The sequence below is a fragment of the Cryptomeria japonica genome, chromosome 11, assembly GCF_030272615.1.
Source record: "Cryptomeria japonica chromosome 11, Sugi_1.0, whole genome shotgun sequence".
Taxonomy (NCBI): domain Eukaryota; kingdom Viridiplantae; phylum Streptophyta; class Pinopsida; order Cupressales; family Cupressaceae; genus Cryptomeria; species Cryptomeria japonica.
Window position 1 is genome coordinate 225,730,972 of NC_081415.1, and position 15,105 is coordinate 225,746,076.

Here is a 15,105-nt window from a genome sequence, read left to right on the forward strand (position 1 = left end):
CATCAATTGAAATAAAACAATTTGTCTTCTTAGTGTGTTACTTTATTATATGCAACTTCATGATTGATGTATGTTTATGTGATTTTTGTACTAAATCCTCCAATATATGTCTCATCTTAGCATCTCTAGGAAGGGAAACACATTTTCTTGTAGGTTGTGAGTTGTGTATGAGTGTGGATAACATGGGGGCTTCACTTAGTGAACTTAGGTTATATCACATGTGTTCATGGCATACTAGAGAACCCACCTATTTTCAAAAAATATTGCCCTAGAATCCTTTTTTTCCACCCCTCTCAATACACAACTTGAATAAAAAGCCCCCTATTTTCACCAAATATTGCATTTTTTCATAGCCCGAATTAAAAACCCCACTATTTTCACTGATAGGAAATATATTGTACCCTCATTTTTAGGATATTAAACCCCCCAATATGAATGCACATGATATGATATTGCCCAACCAGTGACACCCACATGGTGGATAACTTGTAGTTGTGAGAAAACCTTCCTTTTCCTTCAAAACTATTGAAACATTCAGCCTCCTCATGAAATGCTAATACATAAATAGGTGAATACTCTTGAGCTATGTAAGGACCATCTTGGGCATTGTATGATTGTGTATCAAAACTACAATACTGATCTCAATAAATATTTGATGCATCATCATAGTGGATTATAGTTTTCATTTCAAGTGATCTCCTTTCCTTTTCCTCATTCATTGCAATAGTATAGGTCAAATAAGGTGAGATATCAAGGGAAACAACCCTTATTTGGAGATTCACTCTAATCTACATGCAACACATAGGCCCTAGAGTCATGGTACAATGTATGTGATAAAACCTTCATGGGTTCGTTTTGGGGCATGGTGACATAACGGTCATAGGTTATCTAGATAGTTTTATTTAGGGTTTTTACTTTTTATAGAATTTTGGTTTAGTCCTTGGTCTTATGGTCATCATAATAGTATCTACAAAAGTGGAATTTGATGAATTTCCACTAAGTATGCCATATCTTTCCAACACTATAGCAAGTGATTGTAGAATTTTGACCAACACCTTGTATTCATCTACACCCATATTGATTAAATTCTTGACCTTGGTATGCTATTTATTTTGATTCATAGGTTGTTACTAAGCACTAATAATCATTACTAACTTGCTACATTGGTATCAATGTACTTGAAAATTTTGACGATAGTTGGTCTCATGAGTTGGAATCATAATATATATTGATCTTGTACATGTCCATTTAATATTGCTACAAGAAAGGACAAGTTTTGTACATCATACACAATTTTCTTCAAATGCTAGGTGATCTCAAATAGTTTCATGTGCCATTATGACCCACATAGGGTTTTACTAGGGAGATAATGGGCTCATAGATTATTACATAATTATGAATTCTATTAGATTATGTAAACCTAATTTCCTATGTGATTACCTTGTCTATGTGTCAATATGGGATATGTTATTACATAAATAATTTTACTAGTTAGTATATGATGGTCACTTCTAAGGATACTCATGTTGAAACCAAACATATACAATTAATTTCTATTAGTTCCTATGCTTGCCCAAGAACCTTTTGAAAATTGAGCAATTAACTTTGTAAGGCATATCTAACTCAAGACACATTGCTCTACTTAATATTACATCATAATCACCATGAACTACCATAATCACTAGAAAAAGTCACCAAACAGTAAGGATTGTATAGTTAAACAATCCAAAAATTCATCTTCAAAAGCAATATGACCAATTTTGGTTGTTTACTAAGTTTCACCATAGCCAAGAGTTACATTTTATTACATCTATAATCTAATTTTTTTTTTCCTACTTTCATGATCCAATACACCTTATCATAAACACACTAATGATATTGTGGAATTTTTTAATATAATTATAAAAAAAATATTATTAAAGGTTTTTGATGTAGGGTTATGATTAGGATGATCGTGTTCTTTTCATTCTTTGGCTACATTGAACAACATTTAATGGGCTCATTAACTATACTCCTCTTTAGTTAGTATATGAGAAGAAAATAATGATTCTCAAGAAATTCTACGTATCTAACATGTGCATTGTATTAATTACAAGAGGAACATATAACTATTGGAGCACTGGATAGTGCATTGAGAAATGATAGTAGAGTAATGGCATGATCACCACATTAAGTAGTGTGAATTTCAACAAGGAAACATATTTCTTTTATTTGATAGTAACTTCCAATCATATATGAGTAAGCTAGGGCTCATACATTTTTTTACCATTTTCCTCAAAATGGTGCACTCAACTTAGACATGTTGGATGAAACATCATTGAAAGGGTAAATGACACATATTTCTATGTACATTTTTTCCTTGTAGAATTGACATTTTAGTTGGTTACATATAGCCACTTCGATATTTACATGGGGCACATGGAGTCAAACTAGGATTTGCAACATATAATTGAGCCATCTATTTAGAATAATGATGATTATGATATTATATTAGTTAGACAACCAATTTTTTTTATTACACTAGGGAAACCACTTCTATACCATCTTTGCACATGGCATCAACATGCTAAAATGAAATGAAATAGATTTTAATAATATCTATAAGACAAAATTAGTCTATAGTACCAAGAGTAACAAAAAACTGGTAGCATACAAACCCAGCCCTGAGACACAAGGGCACCAAATCCTTATGAAGCATATAAGCCTTCTTTATATAACATCTTCTATAATAGATCTTGATAAAAAAGTTTACACTTCTATTCAATATTCTCTCATCAAACAAAATTCAGATTTTCCGCTCTCAAGATATCTTTATAATTGATATATATGTCACTATTGATAGAGCCCCTCATGATGTGGTGTTATTCTATCTTCACCACACACAAAATAGGTATTAGGTATTGTCCAGCTGTCAACTTTACACTTAATATGACGCACAATAGTTTTTAATTGAGTTATCAAAATTTTTGCTCTCCACTTATTATATCTCCTATATTCTCCTATATAAGACTTTTTAACATAATCTCATGTAAAATTAAATTGTTTGGCCTATATATCAGAGATTTTATTTTTTTGTAAATAAAAATGTTACCAAATGATGTGAAGGAAATAATATCTATTGGGAGATCTTGGAAATCCTTAAGCACTTCAAGTTCTGATGCACACAGATGATATCAATTTACTCGATTCATTCAACATGCAGGCACTACTTTGCATTATTTTTCTTCTTAGTTTTAAGAAGGATTGAAAACTCTGAGAAGAAATGGCAAGTACTCAAAATTGAGAAAATTGTGAATCAATAGATCCAATCTTTCCTAATACATCTACACTTACAGAATAATTATCAAGATCCATAATGTTGTACAATGAGATCCAAAAATTTGAACACCAAATTGCAAAGGTGGTATAATCATTTGTCTTACAAACTTTGCCTACTTGAACTAGAACCCGCTTCTGAGCTTTCAAGGATTTTATAGAAATAATGGGGAATCTATTTTCTACACATATATCTTTCTATACAAGAGAGTAAATAGAATTAATGTTGTGCAATATCATAAAGAATCTTAACCGTGCTATATAAGCAAAAGAAAAACAAGTTTACTAACAAAGAAACATAGATAGCCACAAGAAGATGGGGATGAATGACCAGAGGCCTACTCTCATAGAAACTAAGGTAGACTATATTCTTTATGGTAATAATAATAGCCAACATGACACTTCACAACAAGGAAAAAATTATTATTTTTAACTTTTGTAAACAAACAAAAAAATGTCAAAAATTATTATATCAAATATAAATGAATGTTTTTGATAAAGATAAACAGGTTTTATAGGGACCTAAAACCAAAAGTATTATAGACCAAGGCCAACAACCAACTACACCAAAAACTAATCAGAATAGGGGACAAGCCCCACATAGACTGACAACCAAAAATAAAAAGTTGAACCAAAAAAAGGACCACACATTCAAATAAGAGAGTGCATAAATTTAGTGTTTTTCTAAATAATACTCTTATTAATCTTCTCCAAGTCCTCCTTGATGAATCTGGAGGTTCCCTGGTCCTAGCTACAGCTCCTGGTTCTAGTACATGGACTTGAACTAATCTTCCCAGCAGCAACACCCTGTCCACCCTCTGAACCAATCTTTTTATGCTTTTCTCCCATGGGAGGGTCTGATGGTATGATGAAAGAATAAGTATTTGGTAGATAACTGAGAGGGGAGGGTGAATCAGTAATCTGAAAAATTCATACAAACTTCCCCAACTCAAACTTAAACACACAAAGTAAACTTTCACTTGACAAGATCAATACACATAATAATACTCAAGATCAAGCGGTTAATTGTTATACCAACTTAACAGTAAACAACTTCATACCTTGTAAACATCAAAATGCTTAACCATATATCAACATACTCAATCTCTCAATGCTTCTAGTTATCATGCCTTATCAGAATAGTTAAGTAGTTAATCGAATCAACACATAAGATCATAACCACAAAAACATACACCATATGACACAAATATTTATACGTGGAAAACCCAAATAGGTAAAAACCACAGTGAGATGACACTCACAAGATAGCTATCATGAACTCTTTTGAAGTTCACCCTGTTAGGAGCCAAGCCTGTTAAAGCTTTTACAATAAGTCATGTTAAGAACCGATCCTGTTAGGAATCATCTGGTTAAGAGATTTCAATAATGGCTTGATGAAAAGAAAAATACCTTGTTAGGAGTAACCTCGATAGAGGATTTGAAAATCCAAGCTAAAGGGCCACCTTGTTAAAGGATTTAAGAAGTAACCAAGCCTATTAGAGCTTACTCAATTAGGGGATTTCAATTCTACTGTAATTGTTAGAAAACAATAGGTTTTCTTGATCAGATCCTTTTAAGCTTCAATCTACCTTTACACAAATTGCAAATCCATTCACCACTTAGGCAACCACACACTCAACCGATTTCTACCAATTTTGCCAACACATTAACACAACAACTTCATTGACCTTAAATACAAATCAGCTAGTTAGTAACACAACAAAAACCTAATTCTCTCATAGAGATTATAAACAAATTAGTTCAAATGTGACTGTTGGATTTACATAGCAATCCATACACATTCTTCAAGAAAATTCTAACCGCTCCATGATCACCGCTTCATCAGACTTGTAACTCATCGTGCGCTATGCATTAGATGCAATCCACTTTTCTCATTCCTTAGATGATCAAACAAACAAATGCGCCAAAAAAATCTGAACTTATCCTCATACAATGATCACACATGTCTCCATCTTCACCGCTCAACCTTAGATCTCATTTCAACAAATCTTGATCGGTTAGGGTTTATCAAAAACAACTAGTAGGGTTTACCAGTTAACTAGAATAGAAAGGGTTTAACCTTATACACTAATTCACCTTACAAACTTACATACCGATTCCCAACATCTTCCGCAAAGCCTTTCCAATTGGTTACAAGATAATATCAATAATAACAACAACATTATCAATATCATAAATACCATTACTAGTTCAATTGACATTAATGACAACATATCATATACTTAATACAATCTTTATGCAAAATGCCAACAATCATGCAAATACCAACAATCTCCCCCTTTGGCATTGATGGAAATACAAATATCAACACCTCTGATTGTTGTTGTGGATGGGTGAATAGTAATCCTGGTTTACTTTACAGAGTATTCACCATACACTATCTGTCTTCAGCATGTCCTTAGATTCCCTTTGCCAGTCAGAAAATTCTTCTCATCAATCATATAATTCTTCTCCCCCTTTGACAACAATGCCAAATTGAAAGTAAAACATGTAATGTTAAATTTTCACTATGCATCAAATATCATTCTACAACTAGATGCTCCCCCTATGGAATACATCCACTTCTACATCAACCCATGTAAAATTCTATAAGTGATTCAGCGACTGATGCAATTAGCATCATGCTCAACTAACTTCATGAAGGGGTACAACCCCTAGTTGTCTTCTAAGACACTCAAATGTAGTCTTAAGTAGAGGTTTGGTAAAAATATCTGCAAGCTACTCCTTGGTAGAAACATGATCTATGATAACATCTTTACTTTGAACTTTTTCCCTCAAAAAGTGATACTTCAATTCAATGTGCTTGGTGTGAGCATGCAAAACATGATTCTTAGAAATATTTATGGCACTTGTATTATCACATAAAATCTTTATAGGTTCTGAGATCTTCATCTTAAAACCTTCCAAAATGTGCCTCATCCAAATAGCTTGTGTGCAATTCATATAAGCTCCAACATACTCAGCTTCAATAGTAGATTGTGAAGTACAACTCTTCTTCTTACTACTCCATGAAACTAGCCTTCATCCTAGAAAGAATGCTCCACCGGTAGTACTTTTCTAGTCATCAACATTTTCTACCCAATCAGCATCTGTGTACACCATCAAATCAAAATTTCCTCCACATGGATACCATAATCCATAGTCAATTGTACCTTTCAGATATCTAAAAATTCTCTTGGTTGCTATCAGATGTGCTTCCTTTGGATTTTTCTGAAATCTAGCAACAATACCAACCACATGGGAAATATTTGGTTTGTTGTGAACAACATAGTGTAATTTTCCATTCATTGACCTTGTAATGCCCCGCTAGGAACCCTAAAGGAAAACAACACAACTAGTCAACTAAAGGGTGAAATAATTTTATTTTTTTGTTAAAGACTAAGTGCACTAACTAAAACCATTGCACGTTTAACAACACAACGAAAGTCTACCATATGTTTTCCTAAGGGTAAGCAATGAAGATTAATTTCGTAGATTATATTAACACCACAGTTAATCCATTTAATTAGATAAATTGAAAACTTAAGTTTAAAGCTACACATACATCCAAATTTCATAATAAAGAAATAAAAGTATTCCAATGTATCCAATTTCCATAAACCATTTAAACATAAGATCAAAAAAATAACATTCATTTCACTGACAAAATAATATTACAATATCCATAAATACATGGCTTCCAATAATACCACTGATTACAAAAATATAATATCAAGGTTACATAAAAGTCTGATACAATGACCACAAGGTCTCAACTTAACAATGATCTCGAACAAGAACTGGTACATAAACCACGAACCAAGAAACACCAGCGAAGCCTTTCCTTTCCTAAAGATACAATCCAGAACATCCGATGGGAAGTGGCACTACCACCCGACCATGTGACCCTGAAATGGAACCACCCCACCGTGCTAGGAGATAGTAGAAAACCCTCAAGCAACCAAAGTAAGACAAGTATGAAAGGACTACAAGACTCTGCAAACATCCATGTGACTCAACTCACAAAACACTAGTGACTCTAAGAAGAGAGTGTCATTGCATAGCTTGATGGCTACCATGGTACAGCCTCCATAGGTCCCGGCCCCATCCTGGAGTTTCTCCTGGTAACCTCTCTTGAGACTCCAATTCCAACTAAGTCTCATGCAGACCCTACCAATCCTTTCGTGAAGACAAGGTGGTAAGTTTTCCATTCTAGGCCTTCTCGTAACATTATGAGCCTTGGACAAGCACTCACCTATGCACAAGGTACATTTATCTTAATTAATATTTAATCTACCCACCCCCTAATCAATTATTAGGTTATCACTTTTTAACTAACTTTCGACGGGTTATCCTATCATCCACTTCAGGCATGGCCCCCGCTCGAAAGCCACTCTCTCTCCTAGGACACTAATAGGAAATGTTTCTCTTTATGAGAACTCTATGGTGAAACAAACAACCATAAACAATCCTGACAAGCACAGGTGAAGGATACACAAATACCAACCCAAGATTGACCATTTGGACAAAAACACACAATGGCTCATATCAAATACGTTATACAACAACGCCTGGTCTAGGAGAAATAATAACATAGGACACAATGACAACTCAACCAGAATACCAATGAAATTTAAGCTTCACTGAAAAAACCATTTACACAAGATCCTAATACAAGCAATCTTTTCTTAAAACAGCCAAAGCATAAATTATTTGGGTAAGTGCACAAAGTTGTGTCCACTTAGTGTGGAAGTTTTACACTTAGAAAAAAAAGGCAAATCTCACAGAATGCATGAGAAACGAAACGGGATCCCATTTCTCATCGGGATCCCAAGTCAAAATTTGAAACGGGATCCCGTTTAGCTTCAGGATCCCAAGCCTAGATCTAGAAACGGGATCCCATTTCAAAAACAAAACGGGATCCTATTTTTTTTAAAAAATTTTTTTAAAATGCAAGCTTTATATACATGAAATATAAAATTTATATATAAGTCACATTTCTCTGTCTTTTTTTTCCTTTCCATCTCACTTTGTCCTCTCTCTCCCAAAATCTAAAACCATGTCTCTACCTCTCTCACATCCTTAACTCTTTACTCTTTATCTGTGCTATCTCTATACACCTCCCCTTACCATCTACCTACATAACATAGGTCCTATTATGTCATAATAGGTCCTATTATGACATAATACCCCTTAAGAAGTCCTAGTAAGGGGTATAAAGTCATAATAGGTCTTCTTAAGGGGTTTTATGATATAATATGACCTATGATGTCATAATAAGACTTATGATGACATAATAGACCTATTACATCATCATAGGTCTTATTATGTCATTATTAGTCTTATTATGACATAATACCCTTTAACGGGTCCTACAAAAGGATATAATGTTAGGTCCTCTTAAGAGGTCTTATGACATTATAGGACCTATTATGACATAATAGGTCCTAATATGTGATAATCGATCTTATTATGTCATAATAGATCCTACTAAGGGGTCTTATGTCATAATAGGTCCTGTTAAGGGGTCTTATGACATAATAGGTCGTATTATGTCACAATAGAACCTATTATGTCACAATAGAACCTATTATATCGCAATAGGTCCTATTATGACATAATGCCCTTAACATGTCCTAGTAAGGGGTATAAAGTCATAATAGGTCCTCTTCAGGGGTTTTATGACATAATATGACCTATGATGTCATAATAGGACCTACGATGACATAATAGGACCTATTACATCATCATAGATCATATTATGTCATAGCTGGTCTATTTATGACATAATACCGTTTAATAAGTCCTATTGAGGGGCATAATGTTATAATAGGTCCTCTTAAGGGGCCTTATAACATAATAGGACCAATTATGACATAACAGGTTCTCTTAAGGGGTCTTATGACATGATATGACCTATATGACATAATAGGTCCTATTATATGATAATCGATCCTATTATGTCATAATAAGTCATACTAAGGGGTGTTATGTCATAATAGGTTCTAGTAAGAGGTATAATGTCATAATAGGTCCTCTTAAGGGGTATTATGACACAAAAGGACCTATTATGTCACAAAGGGACCTATTATGACATAATAGGATGTATTATGATATTATAGGTCTTATTATGTCACAATAGGTCTTGTTATGACATAATACCTCTTAACAAGTCCTACTAAGGGGTACAAAGTCATAATAGTTCCTCTTAAGGGATTTTATGACATAATATGACCTATGATGTCATAAGAGGACCTATGATAACATAATATGACCTATTATGTCATCATAGGTCCTATTATGTCATAATCAGTCCTATTATGATATAATAACCTTCAATAGGTCCTACTAAGGGGTATAATCTAATAATACATCATCTTAAGGGGTCTTATGACATAATAGGACCTATTATGACATGACATGTCCTCTTAAGGGGTCTTATGACATTATAGGACCTATTATGACATAATAGGTCTTACTAAGGGGTCTTAAGTCATAATAGTTCCTATTAAGAGGTATACTGTCATAATAGGTCCTTTTGAGGGGTCTTATGACATAATAGGACCTATTATGACGTAATAGGTCATATTATGTCACAATAGGACCTATTATGACACAATATGACCTATTATGACACATTAGAACCTATTATGTACCAATGAGACTTATTATGACATAATAGGTTGTATTATGACATTATAGGTTCTATTACGTCATAATTTATAAGATCTTCTAAAATCTAGAATTTGTATATTATAACTCTTAGAGATCTGAAACCATTCTCAAACGTCCTGCTAATATATACATAAAATATAACTTAAAGTATAAGAAAGGAAAAAGACAAAGGGAAATATGACTTAAACTTAAATTTAATATTTCATGTATATATAGTTTGTTTGTTTGTTTGTTTTTTTTAAATTGAAAAAAAAAAATTAAAAAATTTAATTTTTTTTTTAAAATTTTAAAAGAAGGAAATGGGATCCTGTTTTTTTTAATTATTTTAAAAAATGAAACGGGATCTCATTTTGTAAACGGGATCCCGTTTCTAAAAATTTCAACTCTGGTTCGGTTGTAGCTTCAGTTTTTGGCTTGGGAAATGGCTTGGAGAGCCGACCCTTAGGCTTGGACCTGGTTTGACCTACAACTTGAAGGCCAAATCAATCTTCATATAAAATAATGACTTCAAAAATACATCTAAACACCAAATTTTCATAATTTTTTTAAACAATGAAAACCCATTATAGTAGAGACTATCTAGATTCTAAATATGTAATTTTTTAAAAAAAATTGATCAATATTTTTATTTTTAAAATAATTACTAATGAAAGAGGTCTATAAACTCGAAATAACATGGTTTTTTTGTTTTTTAATAACTTTTTTGTTTTAAAGTTTTTTGAAATTTTTTTTATATGGCATCAAACTAGAGACAATTCTATACAGCTTAAAAAAAAAAAAAACCCCAAAAATGTTAAGTTTAGGTCAAATTATGGTTGTCGTACACAAGAATTTTTCAAAACAATGATTATGCCCAATAAAAAATTAACAAAAAAAAAACTATGCAGAAACAAATTAAAAAAAAATATTCTCATCAAAGGTGAGTGAGTTATAGATCTTTCCCCAAAAGGATTTATAAAAAAAAATTCATTTAGGTCAAATTATGCTTGTCGTACACGGGCATGGTATGGTCCTGAAAAGTGACTTTTAAACTATAGGTTTTAGTAATGCCTATTCAAACTTCATTTTTAAGATCTCGGTATTAAAATAAATTACATATTTGAAAAGTAGACTTCGAGTACTACATTTTTTCAAGGTTCATTCTTTAAGTGCCTCAAATATTTAGGTCAAACGGGATGAAATCGAAAAAAAAGGGAAAAAACTAAATTTTTTCCCTTTTTTATTACTAAATTTTTTCAAGGTTCATTCTTTAAGTGCCTCAAATATTTAGGTCAAACGGGATGAAATCGAAAAAAAAGGGAAAAAACTTCCACTTTTTGGCCAAAAAGTGGACACAACTTCTTGCACTTACCCATTTGCGAATGAAAATTTTTCCAATAATAAGAAAATAACACTATTTAAAAAAAAACATCCTTCTTGTCATTTGTCCAAAAAGATTTAAAATAAAAATAATTCTCCTAATGTATTTTCAACATTTTTATAAAAATTATAAGCTCTATTCCTGAAACATTCCAAATTGTAATTAAATAATATTTAAAATATTATAATAACTACCATAAGAAAAACATATCTAATATATAAATATATATATAAACACATATATGAATACACATATATCTATTTATATACATATATACATAATAAATTTTATTTATCCAACCCCTGGGTACGAAACCTGAGACAGCCATACTGCAGTATGCACAGGGGTTAGAAATTAATTTTAAAAATTAAAACCAATTTAAAATTTGTTAAAAGCCCTTAGCACGGTAGCAGCTGCTACCACCGATAGCATTGCTACCGTCGGCAGTACTGTGTACTACCACCGGTAGCGGATGCTACCGTAAGTAGTATGCCCTACCCTTTATTTTTTTTAATTTATTTTTATTTTTTTAATTTATTATTATTTTTTTTAATAAAATTTTAACAGTAATAATAAAAAACAATATTTCTCCAATAACTCCATTTTCATAGAATTTAATCTTTCATCATCATCATCATCATATATATATATATATATATATATATATATATATATACCCAAATAAATTTAATGTGTAATTAAATTTATTTTCTTACGGTAATATATATATATATATCCAAATAAATTTAATGTGTAATTAAATTTATTTTCTTAAGGTAATAAAACCATTTCTTAGACAAATATCCTTTCTCACAAATATTTCAATTTACATGCATCCTAAAATCTTGACAAATTTTCTATAATAATTTCTCTTAATTTTCTCAAAATTACATACTTCCCATAAATTAGAAATACACATCAGGCATGGATTTTAAAACAAAACTCAAATTCACCAGAAGAGGGTTTGCATTTAAAAATAACTTTACACACACACATCAATCAGAGAAAAAAAATAGAAATATTTACTAAAACCCACAACTAAGAAATCATCCAACCTGGTAAAGCTTTCCTAGAAGAAATCTGTAAAAGAGCCCTAATCCCTTCAATAACTTCCAATAAATTTCTTCACCTAAATTCTGGACTTGTTCCTGTATAACTAAAATAAAGACCTAACCCCTATTTAAACTAAAATTCTAGGTTCAATAGTTTTTTCACAAAAAACACTTAAATTTAGAATAATAATAATTTTTATTTTATTTTCTAAATTTATCACAAAAGATAAGCTAATATGCAATAATTAAAAAAAATATTATTCTTTCTTTTTCTTTTCTCATGCACATTAATTAATTTTCTAAATAAAGAATTAAAATAATATTTTAATTCTAATTAATCCTTTTATTCATTTATTTAATTGTAACTTTAGAAAATAATAAATACAATTAATCTAATTTATTTTTCTATTTAAATAAAAAAATATTTCTAATACCATGCAGCTTAATTTAATAATTTCTTTAATTAACTAAATTTATAATCTCAATGTATAAACAATACAATAATGAGATAATTTCATAAACTTAATTAATTAATTAATTAAATCCACTAAAACACTCAAATTAAACAAATCTCAAGCAATTACCCATAAAAGATAAAATGACAAAATACAAAGACCAAACTAACTGACAAGACGACCAACTGACAACACTCATATGAGTGTAACTGAGTAAAAATATGGTCAACTACTATCTCCTCCACTTCCATCAAAAAATATAAAGCACGCTCAGACCTGTGAAGCTAGGTGGAGATGATACCCCGTACCTACCCGGTACTTGTACTTGCAATATCCTACATCACCAAACCACACATGCATATATATACAATATAGAAAACATGGCATACACACCGATGAAGGAGAATAGCGACGTTCCCTGTCTCACTGAAATGAGTGAAGGAAAATCATCCCCTTGCATCCAATATACTCGTAAACACACAACATATAATTACACATTGCACAAATAAAGTAAAATGTTAGTACATAGCAATAATCCATAAAATGCCATAAATCACAAGTACTGAAATACTGCAAATAAATTATACATCTCATCTCCAGATAAAGCGTAATGTCATAAAAATTTGAATAGCATATCATGGTAATGTATCCACTGAAAACAACCAATAATAAAATATGAGTTTAATGAGTTCAAACTAGTAGGGGTACTACATTCTCCCCCCCAAAACTTGGCTTACTCCTGGAAGCCTAAAATAAATAAGAATATAGTTCTCTCATCTTTGCTGCATCCTCCCACGTCGTCGGGGTCTTATCATTTGGGTCCCATTGGACCCTTACCTGGTCGATGGTATGACCCCTGAGGATCAATTTGGTGGTCATCCACCACTGCAAACACTCTATGGGATCTCCTTGCATCTCCCACTATAGCTCTGATGTTGCTAGCCTCTGACTACCTATATTGTGGAAACACTGAGGGCACTATGCGGCTTTGTGACCAAACTACCCACAAGAGAAGCAAGCTCCTCTACCTGGTCCTCTATTACCTGTTGGCATACTAGACTGTTGGAGAATTCCTTGGCTAGGGGCATGAGATTCACTCTGCGAGGACTGCCCTGAAGGGACCTGAAACTATTTTGGTTTCGATGGTTGCTGCTGTTGTCCACCCTTAGCAGGTGCCTAAGGAGTCCTAAATGGTACAACTGACTGGGACTGATTTCCCCGAGCTCTATTTCCACTGGAAGGTGCACTCCCTATCTGCACACTTGGTTGACCACCAAGTGCACAACTAAGGTTCAACTCAACTAATTTGGCTTTTACCACAACTATCTCCACTAAAGGTGGCTCAAAGACCCTCACTCCTCCACTAATGCGGTCATTCAAACCTCTCAAGAAGTGTTGAACAAGCATATCCTCATCATTACCTATCCTGGCATATTGTTTGAGCTCATAGAACCTGTGCTCATACTAGTCTACTGTCATCCAATAATGATGCAAGGCATAAAACTCATCTGCTCGAGTCTGCCTCCACTGGGATGAGAGGAATCTTGCCTTGAATCTCTCCAGAAATAGTTCCCATGTGATGGTGTTAATGCATACATCGATCTTCTCCTCCTCTAATCTCCACCAGATTGAAGCAAATTTATTTAGATGCATAATAGCACATCTTGCCTTGGTGTTATTGCTATATGGAAACATAGCGAAACACCGGTCCAAGACGATAAGCTAGGTCTCTGCCTTAAGACCAGTACCCATACCATCAAAGTAAGGAGGTTTGGACCTCATCAAGTCCTTTATGTGACCCCAAGGAAGGTGGATCTCGGATAGCTAGAATTTCCCCTTGCCTTGGTGATCTCTCTTTCTCTCTCTCTTTCCTCTGGAACCTGTTGAAGTGGCTCGTCAACCGAAGCACGAATAGGCTATTCAAACTCAGGCCTTTGGCCTAATCTAGCCAGAACCTCCTGAAACATTTGTCTCAGCTCTTCCCTTTCGGGAACATGTTCTCCTACATGCTAAGAGTTCTAATGAACAGATTGTTCCTACTCCTGATGAACTGACTATTCCGGCTCAACACTTACTTGAGTGGGTGGTGGTGAAGGACTGTGATGGTCAGAACCATGGCCCCATCCTACACCTCTGCCTCCTTTGTGACCACCCGTACGACCAACTCCTCTAGCTTTCCTAGCCATGACCTAGTACCATAAAAGAGAAAATGGTTCAGATCTATAGCAAGGATAAGACAAGAGAGATA